Source organism: Hemicordylus capensis, chromosome 2 (assembly GCF_027244095.1).
Source record: "Hemicordylus capensis ecotype Gifberg chromosome 2, rHemCap1.1.pri, whole genome shotgun sequence".
NCBI classification, from domain to species: Eukaryota; Metazoa; Chordata; class Lepidosauria; order Squamata; family Cordylidae; genus Hemicordylus; species Hemicordylus capensis.
In genome coordinates, this window is record NC_069658.1 from 272,791,261 (window position 1) to 272,807,097 (window position 15,837).

The 15,837-nt window shown below is 41.6% G+C and overlaps 1 long non-coding RNA gene across 1 annotated transcript in view; it reads right to left on the reverse strand.

Moving 5' to 3' along the window:
- Window positions 1-15,837, reverse strand: part of LOC128346182 (uncharacterized) — a 72,878-nt gene that overhangs the window by 48,433 nt on the left and 8,608 nt on the right. The window contains exon 2 of the long non-coding RNA XR_008316824.1: window positions 11,884-12,114. This is a non-coding gene — a long non-coding RNA (uncharacterized LOC128346182). The remainder of the gene's footprint in view (window positions 1-11,883; window positions 12,115-15,837) is intronic.

Consider the following 15,837-nt stretch of genomic DNA (forward strand, 5'->3'; position numbering starts at 1 on the left):
ATCAGACTAGGCGTGTGCACAGAACCAGCTGGTCTGGTTCAGTTCGAGTCCGGACTGAACACTAACCAGACCCGGACTGGACCGGTCCAACTCGCCCCACCTCGAACCCTCCCTCCAGTTTGGTTCTGTCTGGAGGGTTTTGTGAACATTTCTTTTAAAAAAAATATTTTTTACTTATCCCCTTCAGGGGAATTGTTGGAGGCGGCGGGGGGGGGGGGGTGTTCCGTGGAGATTCCCTCTCTCCCTGCCGGCTTCCCTTCATGCCCATACCGTCCATGCCTTTCCCCTCTGGCATGGTAGCCTTTTTGGAGGCCACCGTGCCTGTGCAATTGGTCTCTGCGTGACCCAGGCCACACAGAGGCCAAGTGCGCAGGCGCAGCAGACTCCAAAATGGCCTTTAGTACTGTTTGCACATCCCTACTTCAGACACTCTAACCACCATAACTACCATTCCAGAAGCAGTACTAATGAAATTGTTGTAGTGGCAGCATAATAAGTATGCCTTTAATACTGACAAGCATGAATAGTGTAACTCAACCCAGATGAATTCTGAGTAATGATGTTCATACAACCTGAGCACATTTTAAAATGTTTTATTTAGTGGCACTGACTAAGAGTTCTGTAATACTTGGTATCTACCACTCCAACAGCATTTGTTTTTCACAGCTCAATTACAGCTCATAAGTGCAAAGCATGACATTAGGGGCCATCAACAAAGAAGTCACAGATTGATATGACCTGTCATTTATATTGTGTTGCTAAGTCAGTCATCCATACCATTGGGAATTTTCTACCTCTCCAGACACATATTATCATATCAGTTGACATTTGTGCCTGGCGTATTGTTGGGAATTTCAGCCTAAAGGACAACTTGAAGAGGGAGTGGTCTCCTAATGTTTTCTTGACTCTGAGGACTTATGGGCGAAAAGAGAACATGCTATTAATCTCAAGAATAACATCAGAAATTCCAATAAGATGAAAGGGCCTGTCTGTGGTTTGTTCTGCAAAGTTGCCCACTATGAAAAGGGCAACTGGGTATTAAGCCTGATATTAAAGGTTAGAATATTTACATGATCTGCGCTCAAAATTAAAGCTACAGGATCAAAGCAGTTCAGTTCTCACTGAGGTTTAAAAATTAGACCTGATTTTAAGTAGTAATAAGCAATCGAGCTATGCTGAACTACTTAGAAAATGGAGCCCTTGAGACTGAGAAAACATCCACTGCAATTATCTACTTTCTCCATTTTAAATATATCAGTTTAGAAGGAACATCCAAAACAGATATTTTGTTTCCCTTGATCTCAACTTTGGTTGGACACTGGACATTGCAATGTATATTAATCATATCTTTGCTATGGCAGGTTATAGGTACTCTCAATAGATGAATTACTGCTGCTATTTCTCAGAGGTAGATTTCCATCAATAATACAATTATCTTCTTGGCACTGCAAGCAGGATATTAAATGTACCCAAATTCTAAGATCCTACAAGTAAGGACTGGCACATGCACTCACTGGTTTCACATATTTAATTTGCATCGTAAGGAACAAACTGAGATGTACTACAGCCTAACACCAAAGAACCTGACTCATTATATATATAGCTTTCTAAGTTCAATATTTCTTTATTGCTGTGGACACCATAAACCCTGAATGAAGAAACTGGATTGCACTTGCTTATCTAAGTCATCTGCACTCTCTGTCTGATATGGTTGTTGTTCTTTGTTTGTTTGAGCAGTGTTTGTTATTACATTTTAAATCATTTTCTATAACCCCTATCTAAAACATCAGACATACTGAGAGAAAAAACAAACCTTTTAAGTATTCCTCATATGCATATTAATCCATGGCATTTTCCTTTAAAATATGCTTTAAATAAACTTTTTTCTATTTAAATTAGATAATGGAAAGCAGATATATGCATTCATTTTCTAGTTTCTGTCATGCTTTAAAGTTGTGTCAAACAAATTTGAACCCTTGATATTTTTGAAGGAGAAAACTCAATTTTTGACACAGTAGTTGTAAGCTCTTTTGGCAGGGACCGTGTCACTTTGATGCAGCATCTAGCACAATTTTGGCTTTAGATAAATGCTGAACACAAATATATAAAAATTATTGAGAATGAAAGCATTGTATCTTCAACCTCATGCATACCTTCACAAAAACAGTTGTTATTTGTAGGTAGATTGTGTAGTCCACCATGCTGCATTCCTGTAAATATCCATACAGGATATTTATGTATCCTGCATCTAACAGGTATTTGTAAGTAGAGCAACAAGTATATTTATATCTGCAGTATATATACTTTATACCTGTGTACATTTTTATACCTAGATAAAGGTTATATGCATATTTAACTGAAAATAAGTCCTGTTGAATTCAAGAGGACTTACTTTAGAGTAGACATGCCTAGGATTACGATGCAAGTCTCATTGCTCTCACTGGGATCTCCATACAGATCTTTTGACATATTATTACAGTCTAATAGTTCTATGCTTTGTGCAAACTCATGCATTGCTCAGGAAACTCTTTGTCGTGGCACTGTAGTCCCAGGATCCACTAATCTGGTTTCTTACCTCCTTTGTCAGGACGCTTTCCAGATTAGATCCAGCAACAGGGTCAGGACGAATCTCTAAAGTGTGGTTCCACACTTCCTGTGTTGTGACATCGCAGTCACTATGCTGACAGCAGGGTGCCGTTCATATTTCCAATGCCTTGTTTCGAATTGAAGCGCTGCAATATAGTGCTATGACACCATATATCCGGCGCAAAGAAGTTTCTGTTTTTCTGGGTTGCCCTCCGCTGTTTATGTTTTGAATGCGATTTGCCTGAAGGAAGCATTTTGCTGTTGTTGAGCAGCTAATCTGGAAACCGCCCAGTACATGCAGCAGTGCTGGTGAGTGTTTAAAAAGCGGGATGCAATGCAAGGAACAACTGCCAATATGTAGACTAATGAAGCACAAGTGATGTGGAGGAAGGGCAATTCTCCCATAAGCCCACTGTGACTCCTGAAAATATGCCCCTAAAGGCTGAGTCACACTGGCCTTCAAAGGGAAGGGGAGAGCAACAAAAATGGTTGTGCATTCACATGTGCCATGGTGTTGATGTTGGGGTTTATGATTATTTAGTAAAGCACCAAGGAAGCTGCTCCTCAAATTTTGTCGCCATAGGCAAAAGCCTACTCTGCCTCTCCATTAATCCACTGCTGCCTGCTATGACCCCTGCTTTAACTCCTCAGGTACTTCCTGTGGTGAGTCAGTCCTCTTCCTTTCTCTACCTATTCATTATGTAGCTGATAGATAGTACTTCACCAGTAAATCAATTAAGTTTAAACTCTAAAGTGATCTCCATGCATGTTACTTAAATAGCTGCAACAACTAAACTCCACACTCTGTAACTGGAGAGGTAGCCTCCCAGGCTTGGGGGTCCCCCCAGAATGCCCCGTGCACTCACATGGGGCATCCTGGGACTTCTGGGAGCCAAGTGGCCCCTGACCTCCTCAGTCTCCACCGGTTCCGTAACAGAGCTGGTAGTTGGGGGGGGGGGGCAATCCGGCCGCCAAGGGCTAGGGCTTTGATTGTCTGCAGGGAGAACCCTGTCTGGTGCTTCACACAGGTTGTGCAAAGTGCCTCATTATCTCAGTCATTCCTGGTAAGGTAGATCAGTTTCCTTATCCATACATTGCAGGTAAAAGAATGGTGGCTTGCCCAAGGCTACACAGTGTTTTGTGGGAGGAAAGAAAAGAGCAGGAGGTACTTCATGAATGGACATGGGGTGCTTTCAGTCCTAAGGCGGACTAAGTCCTTAGGACTAAGAGCCTTAGGACTGAGTCTTAGGACTGAAAGCACCCCATGTCCATGCATGAAGTACCTCCTGCTCTTTTCTTTCCTCCCACAAAACACACTACATAGCCTTGGGCAAGCCACCATTCTTTTACCTGCAATGTATGGATAAGAACAGCTATGCAATCCTCTTGCACTACTACAACTTTGTTCCTTGTGCAAGCACAGTATTAGGATGTTGGCCAGCAATTTGTTCTGTCACTGTGAGCTGTGAAGGAACAAATTGCTGGCCAACATCCTAATACTGTGCTTGCACAAGGAACAAAGTTGTAGTAGTGCAAGAGGATTGCATAGCTGTGCAAAATAATGAGGATGCTCAAAACTGTGGTCTTGCACTATTGCACAAGAGCTTCCTGTAAAATATATAATCCATGCCACAGGTTGCACACCTTGTTGCAAAAGCATAAATATGTTTCTGCTAGCATAACACTAGTCAGTAACGCAAACTCCAAACTTAGCACAACTAGCTAGTGTAACAGCCCTGCACTAGCCCAACATCCTTGGGTAAGTGCAGCATTAATCAGGATGTCAGCCCGTTTGGTACAGATATTAAAACCTATGCTGTAAATTAATACTCCATTCATTGCTTCATTGTAGACGCAATGAAACACAGCCTGTTCGGTTTTAATAATAAACTCCAGAAGCTTAAGATACAGTGCATTCCATCTTGCCTGCTAATGGAACACTACAGCAAGAAACCCCAACAATTTTAAGCTCTCACCTATTTTATTCTCTATGCTCTTTTTCAGTCAATATTAATTTCTCCAATTTCTTCTAAATTAGGGCTCTGCATTTGGTTGCAAATCATATCCCTGAATCCACGTTGCTGCTCTTCTAGAGCTAACTGCCTGCTTGCCCCTCCCACAGAACCCATATCTGCTAATTAACATTGCCATTGCTATGCTGCTACTATGTTCAACCACCTCCTTGAATTCACTGCAAGTATGTGTGTGTATATACACAACACAGTCAGTGGCCAGACAAATGAAGTGTGCGTGCAGCATGCTGTGTTCCAGACCAAAGCAAGACAAGCAGGACAATTTTCGCTAAGCTCACCTTCCCTTTGAAGCAGTCTGCACCACCTGAAAATATGTCCCTGAGGTTTGTGTAGGCCTTGGGAACATATTTTCAGGTGGCAAAGAGCACTTAAAAGGGAAGGGGAGATTGGTGAACATCCCTTTCTCATCCAAGTGCGCGAGCTGATTTAGAGTAGAATGCAGTGCACTGCATGTGTGCTTCATTAGCAGGGATGTCAGCCAGAGAATGGTAGTTGTGAATTCAAAATGCAATAGCATCATAGCAAATTTTGGAAAAGTATCAGTGGAAAGCACCTTCAGGAGCAGTGGGCAGCAGGAGGCAGTACATGTGGAATTCCCCAGCAGCCATAATAGCACGTACAATAGCATAATCCAATCTATCTCTCACTGCAAATCCTAAATTCAATATTTTAAAGTAACATTCTAATTTTCTCATAATCTGAAGAGAAAATAAATATCATATTAGTTAGTTTGCTGGCATCATCTATTATATAAGTCATTTTCCCCATAGTGAGCCCATAGTCCCAAGGTACTGCTGGTATTCCAACCTTCAGGTGAACTGTCAAGTGATTCCTGTTGTTAGCTACATTGAAAGTTAAATCAAGCAGAGCCACTTACCAGTACCTTGCAACATAGCAGCATCTAGTTACTCATTTATTCCAGTGTTTACAAAAGCAGTTGAAAAGCTGTGCCATTGGTGCATGAGAAAGAGAAGCACTGCTTCACAACCAATTAATTTAATGTAATAAAGTAATGGTCCTCTGCTGTTCATTCCGGTATCTATTGAGATTTCTGTTAAAGCTTTACTCATGACAGAGAAAAACATAATCTACTAGCTAAAATGTTAGTCTAGGATTCTAGCACAGAAGGGAGCATTTTGGACTGAACCAAATGCTCCTTGTGACCTTGTACATGTTTGTGTCAGCCCAGTTTAATTCAGACCCTTTTAAGAGTACATTAGTTGAATGCAGTTTCAAGTGGATTTAAGATTCAGTTTCATTAAATTTACACATTGAATTCAATGGTACAAAATACTCCAGTTTAAACTGATTTGTAGACCTATGTACTCATCTTCTGACTAGTTGTTTCAAAATCTTTTATGGTCAATTCAATTCAGTGACACCTTATTTGCCATACAAATTACAATTGATTATAATATGTAGATACTTAGAGTTGATAAAACGGGGTTGTTGTTTTTTGGAGGAATGAGTCATGACAACTTGCAATGTTTTGAAGCTTACACAGTAGTTCAGAGAGACTCAGTGTTTCGAACAGATGCAGTTCAGGCAGAAATTCAGTCAACTGAGCTTCCTCAGTCATAATATCTTCATGCCAGAAAGAGTTATAGCTGCTGGATTTCTGTCTGAGTCGCAGCAATTAATGGCACAGTGTCTTTCTGAAGGAAAAATGTGCCAACCCAATTTACAAGATTCTTCTTCATATATAAGTAGCTTCCATTGGATTTAGGCAGTCCAATTGTGCTTAAATTATTATTGAGCAATGCATTCAAAAGGTTGCTTCATCATTTTTTTCATTCAATAAGAACATAAGAACAGCCCTGCTGGATCAGGCCCAAGACCCATCTAGTTCAGCATTCTGTTTCACAGTGGCCCACCAGATGCTGCTGGAAGCCTACAGGCAGTTGAGGGCATGCTTTCTCTCGTGCTGTTACTCCCCTGCAACTGGTATTCAGAGGCAGCCTGCCTCGGAGGCTAGAGGTGGCCTATAGTCCTCCAACTAGTAGCCATTGATAGACCTCTCCTCCATGAAGTTATCCAAACCCCTCTTAAAGCCATCCAGGTTGTTGGCTGTCAACACATCTTGTGGCAGAGAATTCCACAAGTTGATTATGTGTTGTGTGAAAAAGCACTTCCGTTTGTTAGTCCTAAATTTCATGGCAATCAATTTCATGGCATGACCCCTGGTTCTAGTGTTATGTGAAGGGGAGAAAAAAACCTATCTCTATCCACTTTCTCCACGCCATCCATGATTTTATAGACCTCTATCATGTCTCCCCACTGTCTTTTTTCTAAACTAAAACGCCCCAGGTGTTTTAGCCGCTGTTCCCTCTAAGGTGCGCACGTGCACGCACGCACGCACCTTCCCCCAGGCTCCCATGCAGCAGTTTCATTGTTGCCACCACCCAAACCTTCTCCCCAGCTGGGAAGCATTGCCCCATTCCTCCCTCTCGCCAGCCGGGTTGCTGCTGCGTGCCACCGCATACCTTCTCCTCCCCACCCCCCCAGCCAGGTCTTCTCCTTTTCCAGTTCTGGCTGGTGGCGGGGGGCAGAGGGAGGCAGGTAGGGTGCGGCAGCCAGAGGAGGACAGTAGGCAGCAGCAGAGGGGGATGGAGGGAGTAGGACGGGAGGCGGGAACAGCAGGACGAGGAGGACGGGAGGTGACAACAGGAAGAGTTGCCTCCACAGCAGAGACAGCCTCCTGAGGAATAAAATTGGGCACCCACAGCAGTCTTCTGTGTGTTTGTTTTCTTTTATTCCCCACCCCCCTCACAAGCCCTTGTCCTGGTACTGACATCACGGTATTCACATTGCTCCAACTCTCCATATATCCATCTCTGCTTTCAAAGCAAATTATTGACTGCATTTTGTCTCTATGCTGAAATGGCAGAGGGGGAAGAGGACGGGAGGCGGTAGTGGCGGTTCCTCCTGGCACAGAATGTTGCGTGGGGGGAGGCTAAAAGTGTTTGCACGGCACACTATATGCTACATTCTTTCAGTGTATGCATCTGTGTGTGCTAGTGTGATGTGCACACATGACTTGATACACAACAGAACTCTTCCCATTCACCGGTAGTGGAAATTAGAGGGAACATTGGTTGTAGCTTTGCCTCACAAGGAAGGTGCTCTAGGCCACTGAGCATCTTGATTACCTCTTCTGTATCTTTTCCATTTCTACAATGTCCTTCTTTAGATGTGATGACCAGAATTGTATGCAGTACTCCAGATGTGGCCGTAAAAGGGCACATTACAATATTACCAGTTCTATTTTCAATCCCCTTCCTAATGATCGCTAGCATGGAATTGGCCTTTTTCACAGCTGCTGCACATTGAGTAAACACTTTCAACGAGGTGTCCACCACAACCCCAAGATCCCTCTGCTGTTCAATCACCGACAGCTCAGATCCCATCAGCATATATGTGAAAATCTTATCCAGGCTCTTAGAACCAAATTACATGTTATATTGGGGCTCCATGATAGGAAACTTCAGTGCAATTTTCTTCTAGTAAAAGTAGTCACAGGAGCGTGATTTGGATTCTGACCATTAATATCCCCTCCCCCAATCTATTTCTAGCCACTGTCATGTTCTACCTGGCCCAAGGCTCTGCATGTTGCTTGCTGCACTGCAGCAGAGTTTCAAGCCCTTAGGCCCTGGGTAAGCCCTGACCTGCGGGATCAACCATGGGCTCCCCTCTGCAGCAGGAATGATCTAATAAGTTTCCTGTTTGAGGCAGGATTTTCCTCAGTATCAGGGTTTCCTTTGTTCTTGATATGGTTACTTGCTGGTTAGCTGGCTGCCCATGGCTCAAGCCTGACAGCTGCAGAGGAGAAATCATATAGGCACAAAATGTTCATGTTTTCTCTTCTGAGATTAATAGCAGCTTGGGGGTGATTTGGATTGGGGCCATGACATGGGGAGACATGGTCATATCTTCTTCTTCCCCCCGCCATAATACTGATATAAATTGCCCTCCATGGCTTCTTTTACAAGTTCTAACAAGAACTAATCTGCCTACTTTCCTTTCACAATCCCTGCAACTGTACAATTTGGTTCAAATCGGTTAGATGGTCCACGTTAGCCCAATTGCACCTCAAACATTTATGCGTCCAGCATCTTGAATCAGGGTGGATGACATCATCACAAACCATGCCATTAAGGTGTCCCTATGTGTCCCTATAATTGTACCCAATTTGATTCATATTGGTTCAGGCATTGCAAAACTGACAGTGCAGAATGGACACACACAGACAGACATGGAATGGCCAGGTGAGCTCATAAGCCTACTGGAAAAATTACTAATTTTTTCCTTAAAAATTAGGAAGTTTTTAGGGATTTTTAGGCTAAAAACTACATTATGAGTTCCAATAATGGATCTTCAGCATAATAATATATTTTGGCCCTTAACCATAGCTACCATTTGGAAGAAGCTTTTTGGTGCTGTTAAAGTTAAATACTACATTTCCCTCCACCTTTCCTCCAGGGAGCTCAGGGCAGAACACCAGGTCTTATCCACACAACATCCCTGTGAACAGGACCTCAGAGACGTAAGCTGTGGTCTGGTGCAAAACATAGGGCCCTCATCCTCCCACACGCCATGTTGTCAGATAACAATATTAATAGTATGCTGGGGGTCATCAGCCTTGTGGGGTCCTGGGGCAGCTTGACCCACTTGCTCCTCTCACTTGTTGTCAGTGAGGTGGGTTAGGCTGAGAGATTATGACTGGTCACCCAGTGATTTTTGTGATTATAGGGATGTGAACTTGGGTCTTCCTAGTAAATTCAATGCTACATCCATTTCACCAACCTAGATATATTTTTAGCCTACTTTACAGTAGGCTCATAAGATCACCTGGCATTCTGTGTGTGTGTCCGTGTGCCTGTGTGTCCATCCATCCATGTGCCTCCCCATCAACTTCGCAACACTTGGACCAATGTGAACCAAATTGGGTACAGTTGTAGGGACACCTCAACAGCGTAGTTTTTGATTACGTCATACACCCCAATCCAAGTTGGCAGACGTGTAAACTTTTGAGGTGTAAGTGCACTAACTTGTGAACTGCCTAACCAATTTGAAGCAAATTTTCTACAGCTGTAGAGACACATATGGATGCAAAAATGGCGTGGTGTCTGATGATGTCATCCACTCCAATTCAAGGTGGCGGCTGTGTGAACATCTGAGGCACAAGCGGGCTAATTTGTGGACTGCCTAACCTATTTTAACTGAATTGGGTACAGCTGTAGTGAGTGACACACAGGGACACCTCAATGGCATAGTTTATGATGATGGCATCCCACACATCCACCAAGATGGTGGACGTATAAACTGGAGGTGCAAGTGGGCTAACTTGTGAACTGCTTAATCGATTTGAATCAGATTTGCTACAGCTCTAGGTACACATAGGGACACCTCAACAGCAAAGATTGTGATAGCATCCACCCCAATTCAAGATGGTAGACACGTAAACTTTTGAGGCACAAGTGTACTAACTTGTAGACAGTCTAACAGATTTGAACCAAATTTGCTACAGCTGAATGGACACATAGGGATGCCTCAATGGTGTATTTTGTGATATCACCCACCTTGATCCAAGATGGCAGATGCATAAACTTTTGAGATGCAAGTGCACTAACTTGAGGGCAATCTAACCGATTTGAATCAAATTTGGAACAGCTGTAGTGAGTGACACATAGGGACACCTCAGTGGTGCAATTTGTAATGTTGACATCCACCCCGATCCAAGATGGTGGACACATGAACATTTGAGGTGCAAGAGATCTAACTTGTGGACCTTGATTTGCACCAAATTTAGTCTAGATATAGAGATAGTGGAAGGAAAGTAGGCTGACTAGTTCTTACTAGAACAACTTGTAATATACTGTAGTGATGGAAGGATTTGAGGGAGGACTAGGCCTCACTTAGAGCAACTGCTGGGAGGGCAGGCCTTTCCTAATAAGGGGAAACTCCTGGGAAAATAAAAACAGAAGGACCAGTATAGAGGACTGGGTGGGGAAGTACACTCACAGCCACCTACAGAAGAAGAGAAAACTTTTTCTTTAGTTTGTTCTGTCCCAAGAGTGCCTGGAGGCAACAGCCGGCTGAGAATCTGCTGCAGGCTGGAGACAGCTCTGAGTAATAAGATAGCAACCAGTTCAGTTAGACACATGAGGGGAATTATTCTCCTCATTGTGTTGCTTGGATCTGAGTTGCCTGGTTAATGAAAACTTCTCTCTCTCTCTCTTTTACATTCTGCTTTATGAAGAGACAATTGTTCTTAATGTATACTCTTTACAATTTCTCATAACCTAATTTTAGCCTCTTATATCTTGCTCTTCTCTTTAGTGTTTGAAACAGCATAGCAGTGAACTTGAATATATGGATATGTTTGTATTTTGGGAGGCGAGGAAGATACAAGAAGAATAGTCTCTGGTGCTGAATATGAGATATATTATTTCCAAAGGGAGCTTTAGAGTGTCAAGAGACAGCTAGCCTGATATTTTAACTGCTAAATTGTCTAAAGTTTGTCTGTAATGAGAGCAGATGTGAAAACCAACACAGCTGATTTTGGCCATATTGAAGCACAAACAGCCATCTGGAAGTCTATTAAGGGCAAAGAAAGCAAAGGGCAAAGAAAGCAGCATTTCTCAGTCTATAAACAGGCTTGTCAATCCATGTCATCTTCATCTAAGTCCAGGGAGCACCATTAAAACAGATATGAAATTGTGATTATCATTTTTCCTAGTTTTCCTTGCTGTACTATTTATCCATGTTTGGTGTTTTTTTTTGAATTCTATCTGCTTGGAGCACTATTAACAGGGTTCCATTAAAGCTTCATTTGTGACACTTTGAAATTGTTGTTATCAAACATACACCATAGTAACTAAACTCAATTTTAATATTATCGTAGGTTTTCTCGAGCACGTACCCTTCTACACAGATAACGGAATTTATTACGAAACTATGCTTAGTGGCCCAGGTGTTTGAGGGAAGTTCCTAGGCATCTGACTTATAACATTTTGCTTGTACACCCTTTTAACATTCTAATATGTTGTTGTTGTTTTAAGTTTTAGTATTTTGTTTTGTAGGCATATTGACAACATTCTTTGAGCTCAGGTTCAGAGAAGAGTTCCTTGAGTTCAGAAGCCTACCTGACTGCCCTGGGCTTGGGGAGTCCCAAGCCTAAAGATTGTTCTCTGAACTCAGAGAGCTCAAATTTCTATAGCCTCTCTATGCCAACCTCGCTTTCAGTACTTTACCCTTTACTTACCAGTCTCAGTGACAGGGCAATGGGAGAATCAGCAGCAGTACCATGGAGAGAGGAGGGATGCGGGGGCGGGGAGGGGAGAGGCAACACTGCCACATGGGGCCCCAAAGACTTTTCTTTCTCTCTTCCAGTTGTGGATCTGATGTTCTGCTGAGAAATTTGCAGTTTGGCAGTCATTTCTATAGTAGAGAAGATTCAAAATCCCAAGGGTCACCTCAGCTTAGCTGTGGCATGCTGCAGAGAAACAATGAAAAGAGGTGAAGATTGTAAGGGAGATTTCTTGTTAATCATTCAAGAGGCTGAGAGAATGGTCCACTGGTGCTACATGGTCCACTGGTGCTTTCTTAATGGGAATTATCCAGAGATTTATCTGGAATTTGGAAAGCCATCAAAACTGGGAAGTCCCTCAGCTCAGATGAGAGGTTGGTATATGAATAAAAAGAAATTACAGTTTGCAGCATCTGGAGCAAACAGATTGAATGAGAAACTGGATGAGTAATGGAAATACTGAACTGGGAGCTAACTGAAGGCACTTTTGCGATGTAAGGGTCTCCCTCTGGGGATCTTATGTGATCTGGAGGCATACACACTGCTTGCCTCCATCTGATGCTCGAGTTGTATAAATGAACCAACTTTAACACAGGCACCGTAAGTCTCCACTGATCTCTTCTCCAAAAGAAGCCAAATGCCTAGAATAAGTTCTCACCACTTGGAGAAGTGGGGAGCACATAACAATACAATTCAAAACAATGGGTAACATCCAGACTCATTAGTTGTAACTAAGCACTGTTGAAATCAATGAGACAAAGTAGTCATGATTTCATTTCAATGAAATGATTAATTTCAGTGGGACTTAGTCATGACTAATTGTATGGATGCTGCCCTCTGGCTGCAACAATGAACACAGGAAAATGCCTTATCCCAAGTCAGACCATTGATCCCTATAGCTCATTAACGTCTGAGATGAGTGGCAGCCGCTCTCCAGGGTTTCACACAGTAGTCTTTCTCAATCCTACCTGGAGATGCCAAGGACTTCAACCTACCTGGGATCTTCTGCATCCAAAACATGTGCTCTTCCATTAAGTTCTCCCCAAACAATCTGACAGGTGCAATCTGACTAGTTACTAGATAGGATTGTTTTGATGTTGGATACATGGGCAGCATGTTAGTTATTTGCACACATGGTTCCTTGAAGAGGTAGGAGAATGCATACAGAAGCCAGATTTAATGTGTGGATGATTTAGCTCAATTAGGCACAAAGCATTTTTACAGGAAAAGGTTGATTCTTGAAATATCTAACAATTTATTTAATCAATCAAACAATATCTTTATTATGGTCTTTGACCAGCATAAGGCAAATATAAAAACTGTTATCAAAAGCAGAAGATTAAAACTATACAAAAATAGTTTAAAAACAGTCACTACCTCTGAGGGCTCTGAAGACAGTGAATATAGAATCAGAAGATAATACTGAAATCATACTGCTATCAAATTAAGAACTATGAAAGGCTACAAAATTGGTTAAAAATTTGAAGTGTGAGGTAAAAGCATAGAAGCGAAGAGATTAACAGCAATATTGTTAGAAACAGCCTATGTTTGTGAAGACAGTTTGAAGGTGATAACATACAAGTAATAGTATTGCTATAGGCGAAGTTCAATAGAAAACGATAAGATTAGTTAAGATTTGGATTAAATTTTTAAAGTTAAAATTAAGATAGGAACTGTAGGACTGGGGAGCAGGTAATTAGAGGCATCGGTACAGGCTTGAGCCATGTCAGGCCTGATTAACTCTTATCGGTGATCAGGTCCCAGCAAATTTCGGGACACTGCCGCACAGAACTTGCCAATATTATGTGTTATGAGGGGGCTGCAGTCAGAGAGTAGTAATGATATGTAGAACTCACCTGGGCAGCCTTGTAACCTTGTAAGTAAGGATGTCTCTATAAAAGAGGCAGTGAATGAGGAGGATGTGCTCAGTGGTTTCAACTTGCCCAGTGTTGCAGGACCACAAGCAGGAAGGGTATCAATTTATTTAGAGATGAATGAGACATGAATGCTAAGGCACTCTGAATACCGAAAAGGCTATAGAAATGATAACTAATGATAGTGGTCAGGATCCAAAGAACCGTGCAACTCGTTCCATTTGCCTAAGGGGGATTTTGCCTTGTGTTTCTTAAAGAGCAACCCCCTCCTACGTCATCACTTTCAAAATGAAGAAGAGTTGCAAAAGCAGTTTGTGATAAACTAAATACTGAATAAATAAATACTTTGAATAAATAAACTAAAAAGCAGTTTGTGAAAAAAACTGAGGATCTGAAAAAGTGGGGCAGGAATCCCTTCTGGACCTGCTGAAGCTTCCAGGCACACGTAAAATGGACATTTGGAGTCTGGCCAAAATAAGTAATGTTAATACAAATATATATCTATGTCTATGTCTATATCTATATCTTTCTATATCTATAGCTATATCTATATCTATCAATCTATCTATATATATATCCATTCAAATTCATATTAGTATCTACAATTATAATAATACATTAAGATGATAAGAACAGCTCTACTGGATCAGACCCAAGGCCTATCTATCATAGCTGGGCCTCTTACACATAATATGAAAAGAAAATAGAATCCAAAAATAGAACTGCAAAGAAGATGGAGACATAGGAGCATAAAAATAGTTCAATTGTTATGTTGGCTACTGGAGTGATACCTACTATTATTACAGTTATTTCAAATAACTGAAGGGAAATGGATATTGCTGCTTATATTTTTCCAAATACAGGGAGCACAAGTACTTCAGGCATGACATATTACCAGGAAGTTTCTTGAATGTCTCTCAGAACAAAAAACAAACTAGAAAACAAAATTCCTCAGTATGCTTGGAGAATAAGTGTCACTATTTTAACTACTGGCCGACATTCTGCACAGTGAAATCTTAGCTTCAGCAAGTCAAAACTCCTTAAAACTTCTGCAGCACTATATCTATTGGAAACAGTGGAAGTCATGGTAGTAGGTGCCTGTACTGTTTTAAGGAGATTTGCAATAACCTGCAACAACAGCTGCCTTTTACATGCACAGCAGCCCTTGTGGCTTGCTAACTCCAAGGTTTCACTGCACAGAATGTCAGACACCATTTTCAATACACTACCAAGAAAAAAAGGGGAACAATACTATTAAAAATTGCATTATTAGAAAGTTTCGGCAATGTTCTTGATGGATAAAAACAATACCCCACCACATCAGCATATTTTGAGAATTTCATGTCTGTAACGTTTGACCAATATTCAAAGTAAAATGTGTCAAGGGAATAAGAGGATAATAACAACATCAACAAGCTGTTTGTTCCACTGCAAATGTTAGCAGCAGCTGATGCTGTGCTGCATTGAATGTCTAGTGCCATGCTGCCTACAGCATAACCAGTTCTGCCTTTATGGTCATTTCTTAGAAGCAGCCCCCCCCCCTTTTCTTTGTGAACACTCCCTTAAAGCACTTTAAATTGTTTTAAAGTACTCTACAATTTAGAGCACTTTAAAAGGCACTGTGAATGCACTCACAGAGGTCAGAAAATTTATGTGGAGCACTATTACCATTTTGGTCCCAAGGATAAGGAACACAAAGCAAGTAAGTTGGTTTCTGAAAAGCATCCCCTTTATCCTTTAAAAAGAGCAGAGTGAGGTGTGAAAATCTGCAAATTCTCAGCAACAAAAGTCACTCCACTAAAAAAAGTAAAAGGACATATTTATAGAACATCTTCTGGATACCTAGTTTTAATACCACATGCAAATGAATACATTATCAGACAGAATGTCTAGACAGTGTCATACTAGAACACAGAGAACCAGGAAGAATGGTCAGGACGAAGCATGGTGGAAAAGACAGTGTAAGCAGAGGGAGATTTCCTGGTCAGAGATTTCCTGGCCAGAGATTTCCTGGTCAGCTATAGGCAGTTCTCAC